The 15,537-nt window shown below is 40.1% G+C and overlaps 1 protein-coding gene across 3 annotated transcripts in view; it reads left to right on the top strand.

The window, feature by feature from the left end:
- The window catches only part of Syt7 (Synaptotagmin 7), a 177,598-nt gene that overhangs the window by 71,647 nt on the left and 90,414 nt on the right, over nt 1–15,537 (top strand). The gene's annotated exons all lie outside the window — the stretch shown is intronic.

Below are 15,537 nucleotides of genomic sequence, written 5' to 3' on the forward strand. Positions count from 1 at the left end.
ATTTAATGCCGAAGCGCCCTCCAACTAGTGAACTGGACGCAAGCACGAGTGGTGGGTGGGTGTGTATGCAACCGGCGGGACACACACCGTCTTGAATAATGTATGTGCATGTATGTGCACGTGTGTTTATGTAGTGCGACTTGTGTTGACATACAAACATTTGCACACACTACACCATGTACTGCATAAATGTTCCTTGGGCCTGTGAATTCGTTATTGTTTGCAAAACAAAGGGATCCTCTTCTGGGAGCCCGCTGCTTTTCCTGCAACTGCTTTTTTCCTGGCTGAGAGAGTAAATCCCATTGAGCAGAAGCGGCCGCCTTTGTAGTCTTTGGTGTTCATATTTATCTGCACAGCCTGTAGCATGCACGATGAGGGTCTCCGTTGAGCGCTCGTATCGCCGAATTAAATCAATGCTAAAGGCACACTGCTCCTTCTGCCTCTGCGGATACGAGTGCGCCAAACCTTTCTCATCCCTCTTAATCTTCCCTCTGTCGAGATATTGTCAGCCTCATTGTGCCTCCCAACCATTGCCGCCACTTGCCGCTCAAAAAAGGTTTCGTCAAAATAAATTCGGGGGCTCCGTGGTGCGGAATGCGAAATCAGTGGAATTTCACTCAGCATAATGAAAAATTCCGCCACGGTGCGCATGATAATGGTGGGTAATTTTTATTTTAACATTCAGCAGGATTCATGAGGTTTTCTGGAATGTGCACGCCACACAGGCACGGCTGGATCACATCGGGAGGATGCAGATAGGTCATTACGATCCACGGTTTGAGTGAGGAAATACTGACTCAAATAACCCATCTGCGCTGAAAATGTTAAAAAAAGCTTTATGAAAAAAATGGCTGGCCATTGCAGTCTTTATTTTACTCATTTTACTTTTTTATTCAGCTTCCCTCATTTAAAATGATAACAAACAGGCTCCATGCACTGTTACTAAATTTGGTAATTTATGCTACATGGCTGATAAATTTTTTTTCATAGCACACAAAATTTTCAAAAATATGTAAGGATGATGTTTAATTATTCTCCATAGCAGTGCTATAGGTTATACGAAAAAATCTTAACATTAAGTACAGTCCATGGTATTATTGCAACTAATAAATTAAAAAATACTAGGTCAAATTCACAAATTAAAATTAAAACGAATATCAATATTTCAAGTGTCAAAATTTATCAATCAATCAATGATTTATTAAACGCAATATGCGTCCAATTAATGCGTTGAAATTTATGGGTTTGATAAATATTTCGGACAAATCATACTAGGATTTAACAAATCGTTTTTCCTGTAGCTGATTTATACTAATTAAAATTGATTGGTAAGTAGAGGGAGTTGGCGAATTAATCTGAAAATAGATTGATCTCCCGACGGGCAGCAATTTATCGAACCAACTTATTCAATTCCCCAGTGGATGAGCATAATATAGAATGACTTACTTAGCCGCGCCTAGCTCGATAAACGCTTCAAAATGAGATGTGGCTGAAAGCATTATCGATATTGTTGGTCATCGACTGTGACGACCGTGCATTGTCAGCATCGATCGCGAAAGTGGCTCGGACAGCGACAGCACCCATTTTAGCAAATGTTCAGAATTATTCGAAAGTAGTACACACATCCACAGAGAGACACCCGACCTGGTGGTCGCAGGCGGTAATGCTCGCCACCAGCAACATCGTTTGCTTGCTCTTGGCACAATGGCACTTCCCCTTCTTTATTATATAAAACGCTCGTCCGCGTGCCCTAACGCAACGGCAGTCCAGGTCCGCGTCGCTGTAAAACGAGCCGGTGCGTGGTTTTGACATCAATTTTCGTCCTCGACGCCCAAAAAGGGATCTTTTTGCGAAAGAGCGAAGCTGGTCATGAGGTAGAAAAAAATTTGCTGGTGCAGAGCAATGCTTGCCAAATAGGTCATTAAACCCATTCCGAGAAGCTTACTCTCTGCGAAATTTTGGCACCGGCCTTTTTAGGAATTAATGAAAAATTATCATGGTTCGATTCTGTAGCCACTCCAAAGCCATCTGGATAATTCAGCAACAACCTGATCGGGTGTAGCAACAAACTGTAACAACAGAAAAACCATATCCAGTAATTTTTACCCTCCTTTTGCGCATAATATTTGTAAGAGTCGCCATGCACGGATACGGAATTCTGCAAGTTGCGCGTAGAAGCCCGCTCTGTAGGTCAGTCAACGAACTCTCTCTCTCTCTCTCTCTCTCTCTCTCTCTCCTCAGCTTGCTCATCAGAGGACGTTTGTTTTGCTATTTGCTCGCGTTCAGAGGGCAATTTGGAAGGGCGTGCGTGTTTGTAATTTCTGGCCGGAGCCATTATGGAGATTGCCTAGCTCCGGCTCCACTTTCACAAGAATATCGCGGAGCAATTGTGCTGTCGCGCTGCTAAAGCGGGCCACCGCCGAGGGAGAGAGAAGGATGCAATTGGTCTGCTCTGGCTCCCGATTCATAAATTTCCAACGAGTCAGCGGCACAGACAGAGCCAATCTTTCCATTACGGCCTCCGCCGTGCCGATTCATTTCACAGGCATATGGCGGGCGGAGAGGAAAAAATAGAACCGTTGTTTTCGTGCCGCACTCTGTAGTATTCATTCACTCATTCATTCATCGAGGCGAAATTGAGAGCGCTCGTTGGCTGACACGTTCATTGTATTTCGTCATCCATCAGCGGTTGTAAATCACAAAACATCAGAGCGAAAAGCCAAAACATGTCGAGCTATCTCGAAAAATTGCGCGTGCATATCGCAGAACCATTGAAAATTTTAATTAAAAACCCGACGGTTGAATGAGAGAATCGCGGAGTTTGTTAGGCGGTTCGTTGCCGCTGCGGTGCATAGATAGATGGGGTCTTTGCTGTGTGTGTGTGTGTGTGCCTTGCGAAATGTGTACATTTGGTCGGGTGCGGCGTGTAATTTATAACGGCGCGGTACAGTTACACCGCCACACGCGCGTGTGTGACAGCCCTCCGCGGAAATACGAGTTTATTTCTCTGGCTGGCGGAATTAGTGAGCAATTGTTGAAACTCCCTGAGTCTCTGTACCGCGTGTTGAGCATTCTGCTCCAAAGTAATCTAACTGCGATGCTATGAAAAATTGTGTAATTCGTGAATGCAAAACAGGGTCTGGATAACGCTGCGAGGAATATTAATCACTCACGCAATTTCGCTCTCAATCCCAACTGCAACACGTGAAATCTGTGTCGCATAGAACTACAGCACATACTGTCGCAAATATAGGTTTCGAAATGCCCGCAGGAAATTGATTCTGCCTCCTCCAGTTTGAATGATGTTTGCGTTATGCAAACCGAATAAAAGACTTCAATCCACAGCCATTATTGCAATCAATCCTGTGAATCCTTTCCTAAGCCATTTACGACTCTCAAATGACAATAGAACACTCATGGAGGCACTTAGTATGTCCGGAAAAAAAGCCAGAAAATTGGCATCAGCACAGACCCGAAAATGGTTGCCCCGAAAAGTAAAATGCACGAAAAATTGACTACTGTGCAAAGGCCGAAAAATGTTTGTACGGAAGGAAAACCTTTTGGTTTACCCGGAATTGTTATAGCTGAATGAAATCGAGAATTATAAGTATATGAAATAGCTGTCTTGCCCTGCACTGCAATAATTTTTGACGGTGTGTGTCCCTCATGACTGTGAATTGCAACTTAGTCAGGAGTAATCTAGCTGATTAATTATTCAAAAATTTGCCTTTATCTAGAATTACGTTGCAACCTTCGCGTACCCAGGCATTAATTCGGGCCGCAGGACAGAACTCCCCAGTAGTTACCCTCCCGGTGAAGCCGTGCCCTTTCAGGATTTTTCTGACACCACCAACTTTAATTAGTTCCCAAAGTTGGAAATGGAAGATTTTGAATTTACGTTAAAAAAATAACTTTAGAAAATAGAATTTAATTGATAATATAAATTTTAGACGAGCGGTTCAAGATCGCGTAGTTTCTTTAATTACTAGGGTAAAATAATGAAAGAGACCAGTTTAGGTTAAATACAAGTAACATTATTATTTAAGCTGATACTTTAAACGATACAGCAAAATTTATATTTGGTTTAATAATTATGAAATATATTTCACCTTGATATTGACTCAGTTAAGAACGTTATTGAAATAACCGAAATACAATCAGGAACTGAATATTAAATGAATTAAACTTTACAATATTGAATTTGAAAAGAGGAATTAATAAGCTCAGTTAACTATAAGTTTCTCACCACTTACTCTGCCAATTAAAGAAGAATAGCTGCGGACTTCTCCCACACTAGCCCGTTGTAACGCGTGGAAAAATGAACTCTCAAGTAACTCGAGTGTCATTTGTTCCGCGGTTATATAGTGGCAAGTGAGGGGTTTGCCCAATGAATTACATGGCTGAGGGTAATCGAGTAAACAATAGATTAACTTCACTTTTACAAATGAAAATAAATATCCTCTATTGAAAATATTATTGAATCTATGACATTGAGGATTTAATGGAATAAATATGTTTTGGTCCTCAATGAGATTACTTTGTATTTAAAACAATAGAATAAGAGTGTTTGGCAATTTAATTGTAATCCCTTGTGGTACCATTAGGAGTCAGTTATTGTTAAGCGAACAATACAATTTAAATAAAAGTGATTTTAAATATTTACTGTTATTATTACCATAAGGGATTCACACTCCCACACTGAAATTGTACACGGAGGGTGCGATTTCAACAAAAGAAACTAAATTGCCTAAGCGTATGTTACAAGAAACAAAGAAAACGCGAAAAAAAAACGTAAAATATACTATAGCAGATGGTCGTCACTGGGAGATTGGTTTGGTGCATTAAGACGTTCAGCTAATGCGTCTTGATCAACGTAAGTAACCAAGCGAACTCTACCGGATGGTGTGAGGACTGAGCGCTCTTGAGGAGAAGGAACCGATTGGAGAGGAACTGCTTCTGGCTCAGTAGGGGTATGGTACTCTGGTTCCGCTGGAGACACTGAAGGAGTGCTCTTGTTTGCTTTAAATGTCCATCCGGAATAATGGTACACCAAAACCAAAGTGACGGCCAATGCTAGAACAATAACTACAAATACGAATACAATATAATATATATACAAATGGTAGGGTTCTCCAACAGATGTGTCATCTAAGCTAATTCTATTAATTTCATGTAAAAGAGTGTTAATTTCAAGACCAGTATTGTCATCCAAAAGTGTGGAATTATCGATTAAAGCGAACAACGTTGACATTTTATCATTTTGTCGCGTTACATTAAAGTTCGAGATAGTGGAAAGAACGGTTAAAACAGGAAGTGGCGGAAATTTTACGTTTATACTTCCCATATTAAGTCGTCCAGCACCGAAAAGGATTTCATCTCCTACCAAGACGTGACACGATGAGGGGACATGGAAATAACCTGTGCCCTTAATTGACTGTGGAATTCGGTGCCATTCATTTGCACGAGTACATGTGACATGGAGATTAGTTAAGTTTGCAACATTATAAAGATAAACATCAGAATTATCTGGTCTATAGAAAATTGGTTTGAAACTAGCAATGGTAGACACATGACAACTTTTATGGAGATTATCGCTAACTGTTTTGCTGCGGAAAAGTGAATACAAACAATCAGTTGCAGCAGTAGTGCGTATCTTTAATCGAGGTTGGCATAACGTGTAAGATAACTTTTTGCAAGTATTGAGGTCAGCCCACGTAAGATAAAAGAAACTTTGCGTATGTTCGTCAATGGCCAGCAACTCTTTGTCGGGTATAAACGAATAATGTAAATCCGAATTATTAATTGGACTCGGAAAAGCGAATGACTGATAAACAGTAAAATTATTATAAATATGCGCAATCGGAAATTTAAGCAACAATTAAATTATCGTTTACTGCAAAAGCTGATAATGATATTATCTCTGTGTAAAAACAAAATGCCATTTTGAGAAATTGAGTTGCTGCTATCAAAAAAGGAATGATTGCCAAAAAAGACGAGACAATCAAATGCGACCGTCCCATAACGGTGCTTGATCAATTTGAACACGGTTACGTAAAAGGTACGGTGAACGAACAGGTTGTGGTGCCTCTGGTGCTATGTTCGCCTCCCCAGGTGTGTTAGGAAGTCTGTGAACAAGACTGGGAAAATCAATGTCACCATCTGAATCATCTGAACATTCAATTTCATGTTGTGCATTAATGTCAGAATAATGAGAATGGGAATCAAGTGAAGTAGTAGGCGCTTTAGATTTTAAAGTGCGAGATGGCTTTTTAGCCGCGCCAAATTGTCGACCAGATTGTGGTTTTAGTCGATCTATGTGAACCTCGAAAACTTTACCTTTATCATTAGTTATTTCAACATTGTGGTCCAGAATTTTCGTGATTGTAAATGGACCAGTGAATAAAGGCTGTAAAAACTTCGAAACTGTGGTTGGAAATTGACCACGTTTGAGAAAAACGGTTTGGCCTATTTCTAAATTTCTCCCTTTAGTGTATTTGTCATATTGAACTTGATATTTTGCCTCTTGTTGTTTTAAAGTATTTTTTTTTAACTGATTGATGACCACTAAAGGGTGCATCATGAAAAGCATGGAGGAGTCGAAGTCGCATTGCCTCTGGGACAAAGACGAGTGGTTCATCGTTGATTGATTTTGCGAAACGTACGACGCCCTCCGGTGTTCGTGTCCAAAACCCATCTGGTGTTTTAAGTGTCGTGACTGACGGGTCAGACTGAGACCAAATGTCTGTAAGAAAAGCGTCTGCGCGTTGGTAAGTAACCAAGTCATCTGCAGACAAGACAGGGGTGATCCCTGTAGAATCGGAATTTTCCGAATGAATAGGTGCAGTCACTAAACGAGACAGCATATCTGCGTTTGCGTGCTGACTGCCTTTTCTATATTCAAATTTAAGAGGCCAAGAAGAGAGCTCGATGGCCCAGCGTTCCAGTTTGCTGGAGCCACCACCTTTCAAATTGCGGAAGTACGCAAGAGCTCGATGGTCACTTAGCACGGTAACTTCGCAAAAATAAATTAGCGGTTTGAAGTGCCTAAGTGCCAGAATAATTGACAGCAATTCTTTTTCAGAAGTTGTATTACGAACTTGGCAACCAGTAAAAAGTTTTGAAAAGAAAGCAATAACTTGTTCGTGACCCTCATCATTTACTTGATTTAAAACAGCGCCTGCTGCAAAATGTGAGGCGTCTACTGCTAATATAAAAGGTTTTTTTGAAATTGGGCTGAACTAAAACAGGAGCGGTAGTCAAAGCGGTTTTGAGTTCCTGTATAGCGTTTAAGCGTTCGGGAGTAATTTCAAATTTAACGTTTTTTCTGGTGAGTTCCACTAGCGGTATTGTGAGATCCGCAAATCTATGAATGAAAACGCGGTAATAATTCAGCAATGCAAGGAATTGGCGTATTTGAGTAATATTTTCCGGAATAGGAAAATTTTGAATCGCGCTAATTTTATCAGGGCAAGGTCGAAGACCGGTTGTTGTCAACACATACCCCGAAAATTCTAGCTTTTCGCAAAGAAAATCGGTTTTGGCAGGTCCGAGTTTGAGATTGAATTTAATGACTAATTGGAAGACTTCTTCTAGTAGAGAAAGATGTTCTTCTAAAGTCGGAGTTGCGATGAGGATATCGTCTAAATAGAGGTGAACGCCCTTTTCATACAAAGGCGAAAAGACCATGTCTGCAGCTCGCATCCAAATTGCAGGGCTACATTTAGCGCCAAAAGGTAGTCGGGTTGGTTCGTATCGTCCAAATGGAGTAATAATACCAGAATTCGTCTTGAATCTTCATCCAATTCGATGGTTTGAAAAGCACTGGAGACGTCAACACGACTGAGAAATTTCGCACCGTTCAAATTGTGCAAAATTTGAGTGATTGATTGAGTTGGGTAGATTTCATCTGTCATTCTGGAGTTGACTTTACGCAAATCAAAAACTAAGCGAAATTCAGGGACACGTCCAATTTCTGTCTTCTTCAGTACGACAAGAATGGGTGAGCTCCAACTGCCAGCAGCTGGAACTAAATGTCCTTTTTCAACTTGTTCATCGATGATTCTTTTTACTTCGTCCTTGATTTTAACAGGAATGGTGTAGGGCTTGCTAATCACCGGTGGTCCATCAGAGACGGTAATTTTAGCTTTGAAACCGGGAAAAACGCCCAAAAGTTTGCGTTTGTCTTGAAAAGCGTCCTTGTAGGACACCAGTAGGTGTTCCAGAATACGTCTGTTGTCGTCTGGTAGATGATCCAATTTGAAATGCTGAATGAACTCGTCAAGCGAGTCAGTATTTTTCAATTTCGTTTCCGCAGACACATAAGCGTGAGGTTCCAGCAGTTCGTCTTGAAAAGGAGTAGGGTTGTCATCACACTCCTCAATAGAGATTGAAGCTAGCTGTGCTGGAAAATCGTCGGAAACGTCATCAATGGGTGTCGCAGTCCACGACACTGATGCTGAATTAACGGTATAATGCTGTCCATCTTGCAAAATTGGCTTGGTAGAATCGTCTTGAGATAGGAAGTATTGACGTTGTGGAACCAAGTCAGGCGACCCACGAAAATCTTGATTGGAGTGCACGGAGACTGTTGTTGCAGGTGCCGCCAATAAAGGGGGATCGCTAAAATCTAATAAGGCAGTGGTAACAACGCCATTTTCGATTCTGCCCGGTTTGCAAGGGTAAACAGGAATATCTCTGTTATGTAAAATGAGTTTATCGGGACCCAACGACATTTTATGTGTTCGTAAAAAGTCAATTCCTAGCAGTGCATGATAATTAGAGAATAGTGGAGTCTCAGAAATCAAAAAGTCACAGGGGACTGTGAAATTTTCAAAGGTAAGATTAATCGTGGCAATGCCAACGAGTTTTAAGTTGGTATCTCCTAGCCCAAATAATTTCCAATTCGTTTCTCAGCAAATTGAGGGATTTTTGAGTAACTTTAAAGGCATTAAGCATACAGGAGAGCCTGTATCTATCAAAAGTCGAAATTTTGAAACATTGACTTGAGGACTGTGTGCTTGAACGGTAGCTAAATCGTAAATTGATTTGGAGCCATTAATGGCTATGCATTGAGGAGCCGAAACAATATGCGGAATTAAAATCGGATCTCCTTGATTAGGGTCTGATGAGAGAGGAGAACAAACACCCACCCTATTTAGTTTCCCGTAGACGAATTTCGTTTTGGAGTGACGCCCATGGCGACGAAAATTGCGTCGTTGATAGCTCTTTTCAGCTTGAAACATCTTTCGACGGTGTGGTTTGCGATGCCACACATCGGACATGGGTCGCGGCGATCCATTGAACTGGAGTCACCACGGGGTTGATTAGAATTAGACGGCTGACCAGTAGTCTTGAGCTTGTTTAAGTCCACTTTCTTGCCCTTGCGAGGAAAGTTGGTGCGGGATGATGTTGTCCCTCCAGAAGGAATGAGAGGAGCCGCTACAGCTTCTTTGCCATCTTTCTTTTCTTGAAGATTTCTTGATTCGCTGAAAATGCGGTCCATCTCCATAGCTTTGCGTAGTGTTTCTGCGTAGCTTTTGGTATCTGTCATGCTGAGGAAGGTTTGCACCTGACCAGGAAGAAGGCCAGCCTTTAAAACTTGAATCTTAGTCTCATCCATTTGGCTAGTTTGCCATTTCTTCGCTGCACTGTCAGTTACACCCTTCAAATTGAGAATGAGATTCGACAAGGCTACAATGCGATTATTGAAAGCCTCTATCGATTCGCCCGTACGTTGACGCATGTTATGGAGTTCAGTCATCATTGTGTTCTTAGATCTGGTACGGTCGAAATGGTCTATCAAAAGTTCGGACGCCTTGTCCCAATTTTCCGCTTCAATGAGCGCTTGCATGTCATCAGAGTAATTTACAAAGTCGTAAGCAGTATCTTTAACGCGAGCACACAGTACTTGTAATTTCTTTTTTCCATCCCAATTGCCAATTTCAGCCATACTATTGATATTATTAATGAATTGAGTGGCTGTTTTGTTGCCGGTTAATTGACCATGATAAGGTTTTACTTCGCGCAATAATGACGCGATAGAAGGGTCAAAAGCTGGTGTTACTGCCATGTTCGTGCTGTCAATAGGGAGAAAGAGAGGTTTGTTAGGTTCACTTACTACTTCCGGAGTTTTGCCAACTGGGTGGTTTACCTTTGTTTTGACGACCTTTAGAACAGTCCTAGATGCCGGTGAACGTGTAAAATCTACGACTTGTTTGAGAATCTGTTGCTCAAATCTGAAGCCCAGTTGTACCTCCGCTGGATTTGAAGAAGAGGAACTTGGTCCTGCTTTAGGTTTCGGGTCTGGAGTTCGCTCGGATGCCTTTGCGACTTTTTCGGTAGAGGATGAAGAACCGTGGGAAGCCACTTTGTTCTATCTGCTTTGTAAAACAAATTAAAAAATGGAGTCGCAAGCAATTTTTCGGATCTGGAACGCGACTGTGGGCGCACCCATGGTCGGTGTGTCCGTTATTAAAAATTTCCAATGAAATAAGAATTTAAATCGCGCCAGTAAAAGTTATGCAAAAAAAAATTAATTAGGCGCAATAACGAGCGAAATCGAAAAAAAAATTGACCCGATGTGGTGAGAGAGCTTAATTACAAAAAAAAATGTTCCTGTTGTAATGTAGATTGTATTACGTAACATTGCGGCAGCAATGTGTTTTTGAATTGTTGTTGAGAAATTCCATTATCAAAGAAAATTTAAAGGAAAACAAACATGAGTCAAACTTTTACAAAACACAAACATATTGTACTTTTCTAATAGTTTAATGTGTTTTGAGTAGTATCTTAAAAATTGTTTATTGTGTGGGAGAACACTTTGTCCAGATATTATGCAGACTATTCGTAGGCAGAGATTTTTAATTTAAAAAAAAATGACATGCCTTCTCGCATAGGCAATTCACTTAATGCTGGCTTTATGGCAATAAACACCCGCTTTGTCTAGCGGCGTGTGTAGCCAATGAGCAAGCTTTGGCAAGCACTCGGCAGCTGCACTTGATACAGTTTCCTTCTCATTCAATTGGAGATTGGGAAAACTGGACTGAGAGAAGCTTATGTCTGAACTTGCAGAACATATTAATGCTTTTTAGGGTGAGCCACGGAAAACTTCGACATCGGAGACTACAAAGAGTACAACCAGATGTAAAAAAATAATGAATGAATGAATTTATTATTAAACGCATATATGCGTGCGACACTAATCCTATACAATCAATTCTTACAAGTCTTCGCTGCTGTTCTTAAACTAATTCTTTTTACTACACATTTCAAAATATGGTATTTTTCACACTGTTCTCCACAAAATCTACATTTACAAATCTCCTGAGGTTCATAATGGTACATCTGAGTTGCACAGAACAAATAGTGATATCCATGGCATGCAAATCGAGTAAATACATGTCTATCTTCAAAATTCGGCACCCTCCAATTCCCATTCATCATTGTTTGAGTTTCATAAAATGCATCACAAATCAAGCGTCTATTCATAATCTTTATGTTAACAAACTTCTTATAATTATCAGTTTCAGGGAGATCATATTTCATTTTTCATTTTAAGATCTGTAGCAAAAAGGTTTAAGTCTTTGGTCACCAGTTCATAGACGTATCGCGATCTATTGTATTTAGAGATCCCCAGCACTTTCTTTAGATATCGGGTTTTGACTCGCTCTAATGTAAAAAAATAAGGAAGTGATTTTTAAACAAAAAATCAAAATACCGAGTTAAACTTCCAACAATAGTACGATTATACACGTCAATATCGCACATTGAAAGGCTGGCCTCGTCCAGCAAAGTCGCGACGTGAGCGAAAAAGAAATTGAAAGGATTTGAAAAGAAAATTTGAAACGGGCTTGTTGATAACAATAAGAGCCCGGTGCGAGCAACGTGTCGACTCGTTGAATCGCGAGAGAATAAAAGTGGTATACCGGAACGGCATAAAGGCACGTTCAAAACGAGGAATTAATTTTGGACTGGAGAAAAGATTTCCTAGATGCGATTTTCTCATTGTCAGCACCAAAAATGCAACCGCGGGGGCCCAAAAAAAAAAAAAAAAATAACGCGGTGCGTCCGTGATTAGTGGTGTAAAAACACCTCCACAGCGTTGAGTAAAATATGAAAGTCGCTCTCTTTCAATTTCAGAGCGCCATTCTAAGTAGATGTTGGCCAACGGAAAAAAAATCAACGGGCAATTAGGCAAAGAAAAATAACAAAAATATCTTTGCATTCGATCGATCGATAGGGAATTTTCCCTTTTGATTAGAAAACAACATAATAGTTGAAAAGTTAAATTTGTAAATAGGTGAAATAGAAAAAACACATAAAAATAATGGTCTTCTTTCCTAGTAATTAGGTAACAGTTCTGTCAATCTAGTTTGAGTAAAAAATATGTCATTAAAAGTATAAACAGAGAATTAACGACAGTAATTGTCAATTAAGCTTGTGGTAATGCCGTGGCCTTTGGCATTAAAACATAGTTAATTGTTTGAAAAAAATATAAAATTAGAACTTTGACGCACTGTAAATTTAAACAGAAAGTCTTGGAATGTTCTCATTGACAGAAATACTTCTGACACCATGTGAATTGTGTCAGAATTGTGGTTTAATTATTAACCGATTGACAGAAACACTTCTGACACCATGTGAATTGCAACTTAGTCAGGAGTAATCTAGCTGATTAATTATTCAAAAATTTGCCTTTATCTAGAATTACGTTGCAACCTTCGCGTACCCAGGCATTAATTCGGGCCGCAGGACAGAACTCCCCAGTAGTTACCCTCCCGGTGAAGCCGTGCCCTTTCAGGATTTTTCTGACACCACCAACTTTAATTAGTTCCCAAAGTTGGAAATGGAAGATTTTGAATTTACGTTAAAAAAATAACTTTAGAAAATAGAATTTAATTGATAATATAAATTTTAGACGAGCGGTTCAAGATCGCGTAGTTTCTTTAATTACTAGGGTAAAATAATGAAAGAGACCAGTTTAGGTTAAATACAAGTAACATTATTATTTAAGCTGATACTTTAAACGATACAGCAAAATTTATATTTGGTTTAATAATTATGAAATATATTTCACCTTGATATTGACTCAGTTAAGAACGTTATTGAAATAACCGAAATACAATCAGGAACTGAATATTAAATGAATTAAACTTTACAATATTGAATTTGAAAAGAGGAATTAATAAGCTCAGTTAACTATAAGTTTCTCACCACTTACTCTGCCAATTAAAGAAGAATAGCTGCGGACTTCTCCCACACTAGCCCGTTGTAACGCGTGGAAAAATGAACTCTCAAGTAACTCGAGTGTCATTTGTTCCGCGGTTATATAGTGGCAAGTGAGGGGTTTGCCCAATGAATTACATGGCTGAGGGTAATCGAGTAAACAATAGATTAACTTCACTTTTACAAATGAAAATAAATATCCTCTATTGAAAATATTATTGAATCTATGACATTGAGGATTTAATGGAATAAATATGTTTTGGTCCTCAATGAGATTACTTTGTATTTAAAACAATAGAATAAGAGTGTTTGGCAATTTAATTGTAATCCCTTGTGGTACCATTAGGAGTCAGTTATTGTTAAGCGAACAATACAATTTAAATAAAAGTGATTTTAAATATTTACTGTTATTATTACCATAAGGGATTCACATGACATATGTTTGGGCTATGGATTTTCGGGCGATTTTATGGAGATTATTTATTTATTGTATTTTCAGGCCGATGAGGCCGTTAACTCCATTATATGCGAAATTCAATGGAGCGGATGCGAAATCTGGCACGAGCAACGAGCGTGCATGGCAAATAGTAACCCACGCGAGAGGCCAGATGATGCAGTCGCGCGCGCAGCAGCTGGCGAGATGAATTGGTGCAAAAAACGAGGAAATTAATATGTGAAGAAGCAGAAAAAGTGTGTCGCCTGTGCAAAAAGAGACAATTTAACCGAAATGCCGCGAGCTGCTGCCAGTCTGGTTTGTCGCCTTAATTAAAACTGTGAGGCACTTGAATAATTGATTTTCGTCACGCGCGCTGTCCTAGCTCGTTTCCGCTCTTTGATAAACCACCGTTTCGCCCTGAACTTCAAAGGGAGTCCGTTTTCATGCCCTTTTCTCTCTCACTCTGGTGGGCTCGACCGAAAAAAGACGCAGTCAGGTCTCTTGTCTGCGATACCCGGTTCGATATTATATCCTCGCCGCTCTCACTTGAACTTGATCTCTTTTCCGCCGGCACCGCCAAGCCAACTCTTTCGTGCACACGGAATCGAGGAGCAGCGCACGGCAAACCCAAAGCCGCAGAGAAGCAGAAGCAAAAGGTGTATTTGCATGTGTCACGAGAGGTGAAATCCGCTCACCTTTCACAAATTGGCTTTGCCACCGAGCTTGCTAGATTGAAAATTTCGTGGTTTAAATCCCCCTGATCCGCAAAAATCATCACTGATTACGTGGGTTCAATCAACAAAATAGCTTTCAATCAGAACTTTTCATCGAAAAGGCGAACTAATTTGAGGGAAAAAATCTATTGCAAATCTATTGGGCAAATTTTCCACAAGCGGTATATTATCAAGAAAGTCGGTCGAGTGCACATTTCACGGTAAATCGGTTGGTGCAATCTAAACTGGAAAATTATTAGGAAGCTCACTTAAAACACTAAGTGAAGCTGGCGAAATTGCAAACAAGGCTGAGTATTTAGCACAAGTAATTAGACTCGTGGCCATAAATTTGCTGCTAATGACTCGGGCGTGCACATAGAATTTCATTTCGAGATGGTTGTTTAATAAAGTGCTCGCGAAAGTCGAGCGGAATTACGCTCAAGAGGAGTCAAAGCCAACGAGCTAGACCTCACTGTTTTCTTAATAAACATATTTTTACAACAATCCTGACTACGTAAATAAACTTTAAGCGAATTTAACGGCGCGCGAGAAAGTTTACGAGATAAAATTTCCACATTATTGCATGCAAATTGTGCGCGAGTGTTGCCGCCAAACTTTGCGCTCAAGGCGCCGAACTACTCGGCTTGAGTCTTTTCAAATTAGAGCCGAGCTATTTCTGAACGGGGTGGTTTTGGCGGGGCTGATGAGAAGTCGCGAGCCGTCATTTTGAGACACTCCGCTTTCCTGCACTTTCCGAACGAGGTCAAAACTTCGCGAGCGCATAATAACGTTGGAGCAGTTTTCCCATCAATACGTTATTGAACGCAAGGAGTGTGGGAAATAATGGACTTTTCCGTTCTATGCAGATTCTTTCTACCACCTTGATCAGGCTGAACTGATTTATGGCGAGTGGAAAAAGTGCAAAGGCCTGAACAACATCTGTTGGTTCTCCATAAGAAGTAACCCAAGTCCTCTAATGTGATTAAAAGCGACCCTGTAGCTAGAGTGTTTAGCTATTTAAATTTTGTTTTTCTTTCTTGCTATATCTACCGTAAATTTAGTTTCAGTTAAAATATAAAAAGCCGATGAAAAAAATTGCACAGCGCTCTTTTTTGTAGATTCAAGGATAAGGTAAATGGCTTTCAATTTCATTCGAAGATTCAA

The sequence above is a fragment of the Cloeon dipterum genome, chromosome 4, assembly GCF_949628265.1.
Source record: "Cloeon dipterum chromosome 4, ieCloDipt1.1, whole genome shotgun sequence".
NCBI lineage: Eukaryota > Metazoa > Arthropoda > Insecta > Ephemeroptera > Baetidae > Cloeon > Cloeon dipterum.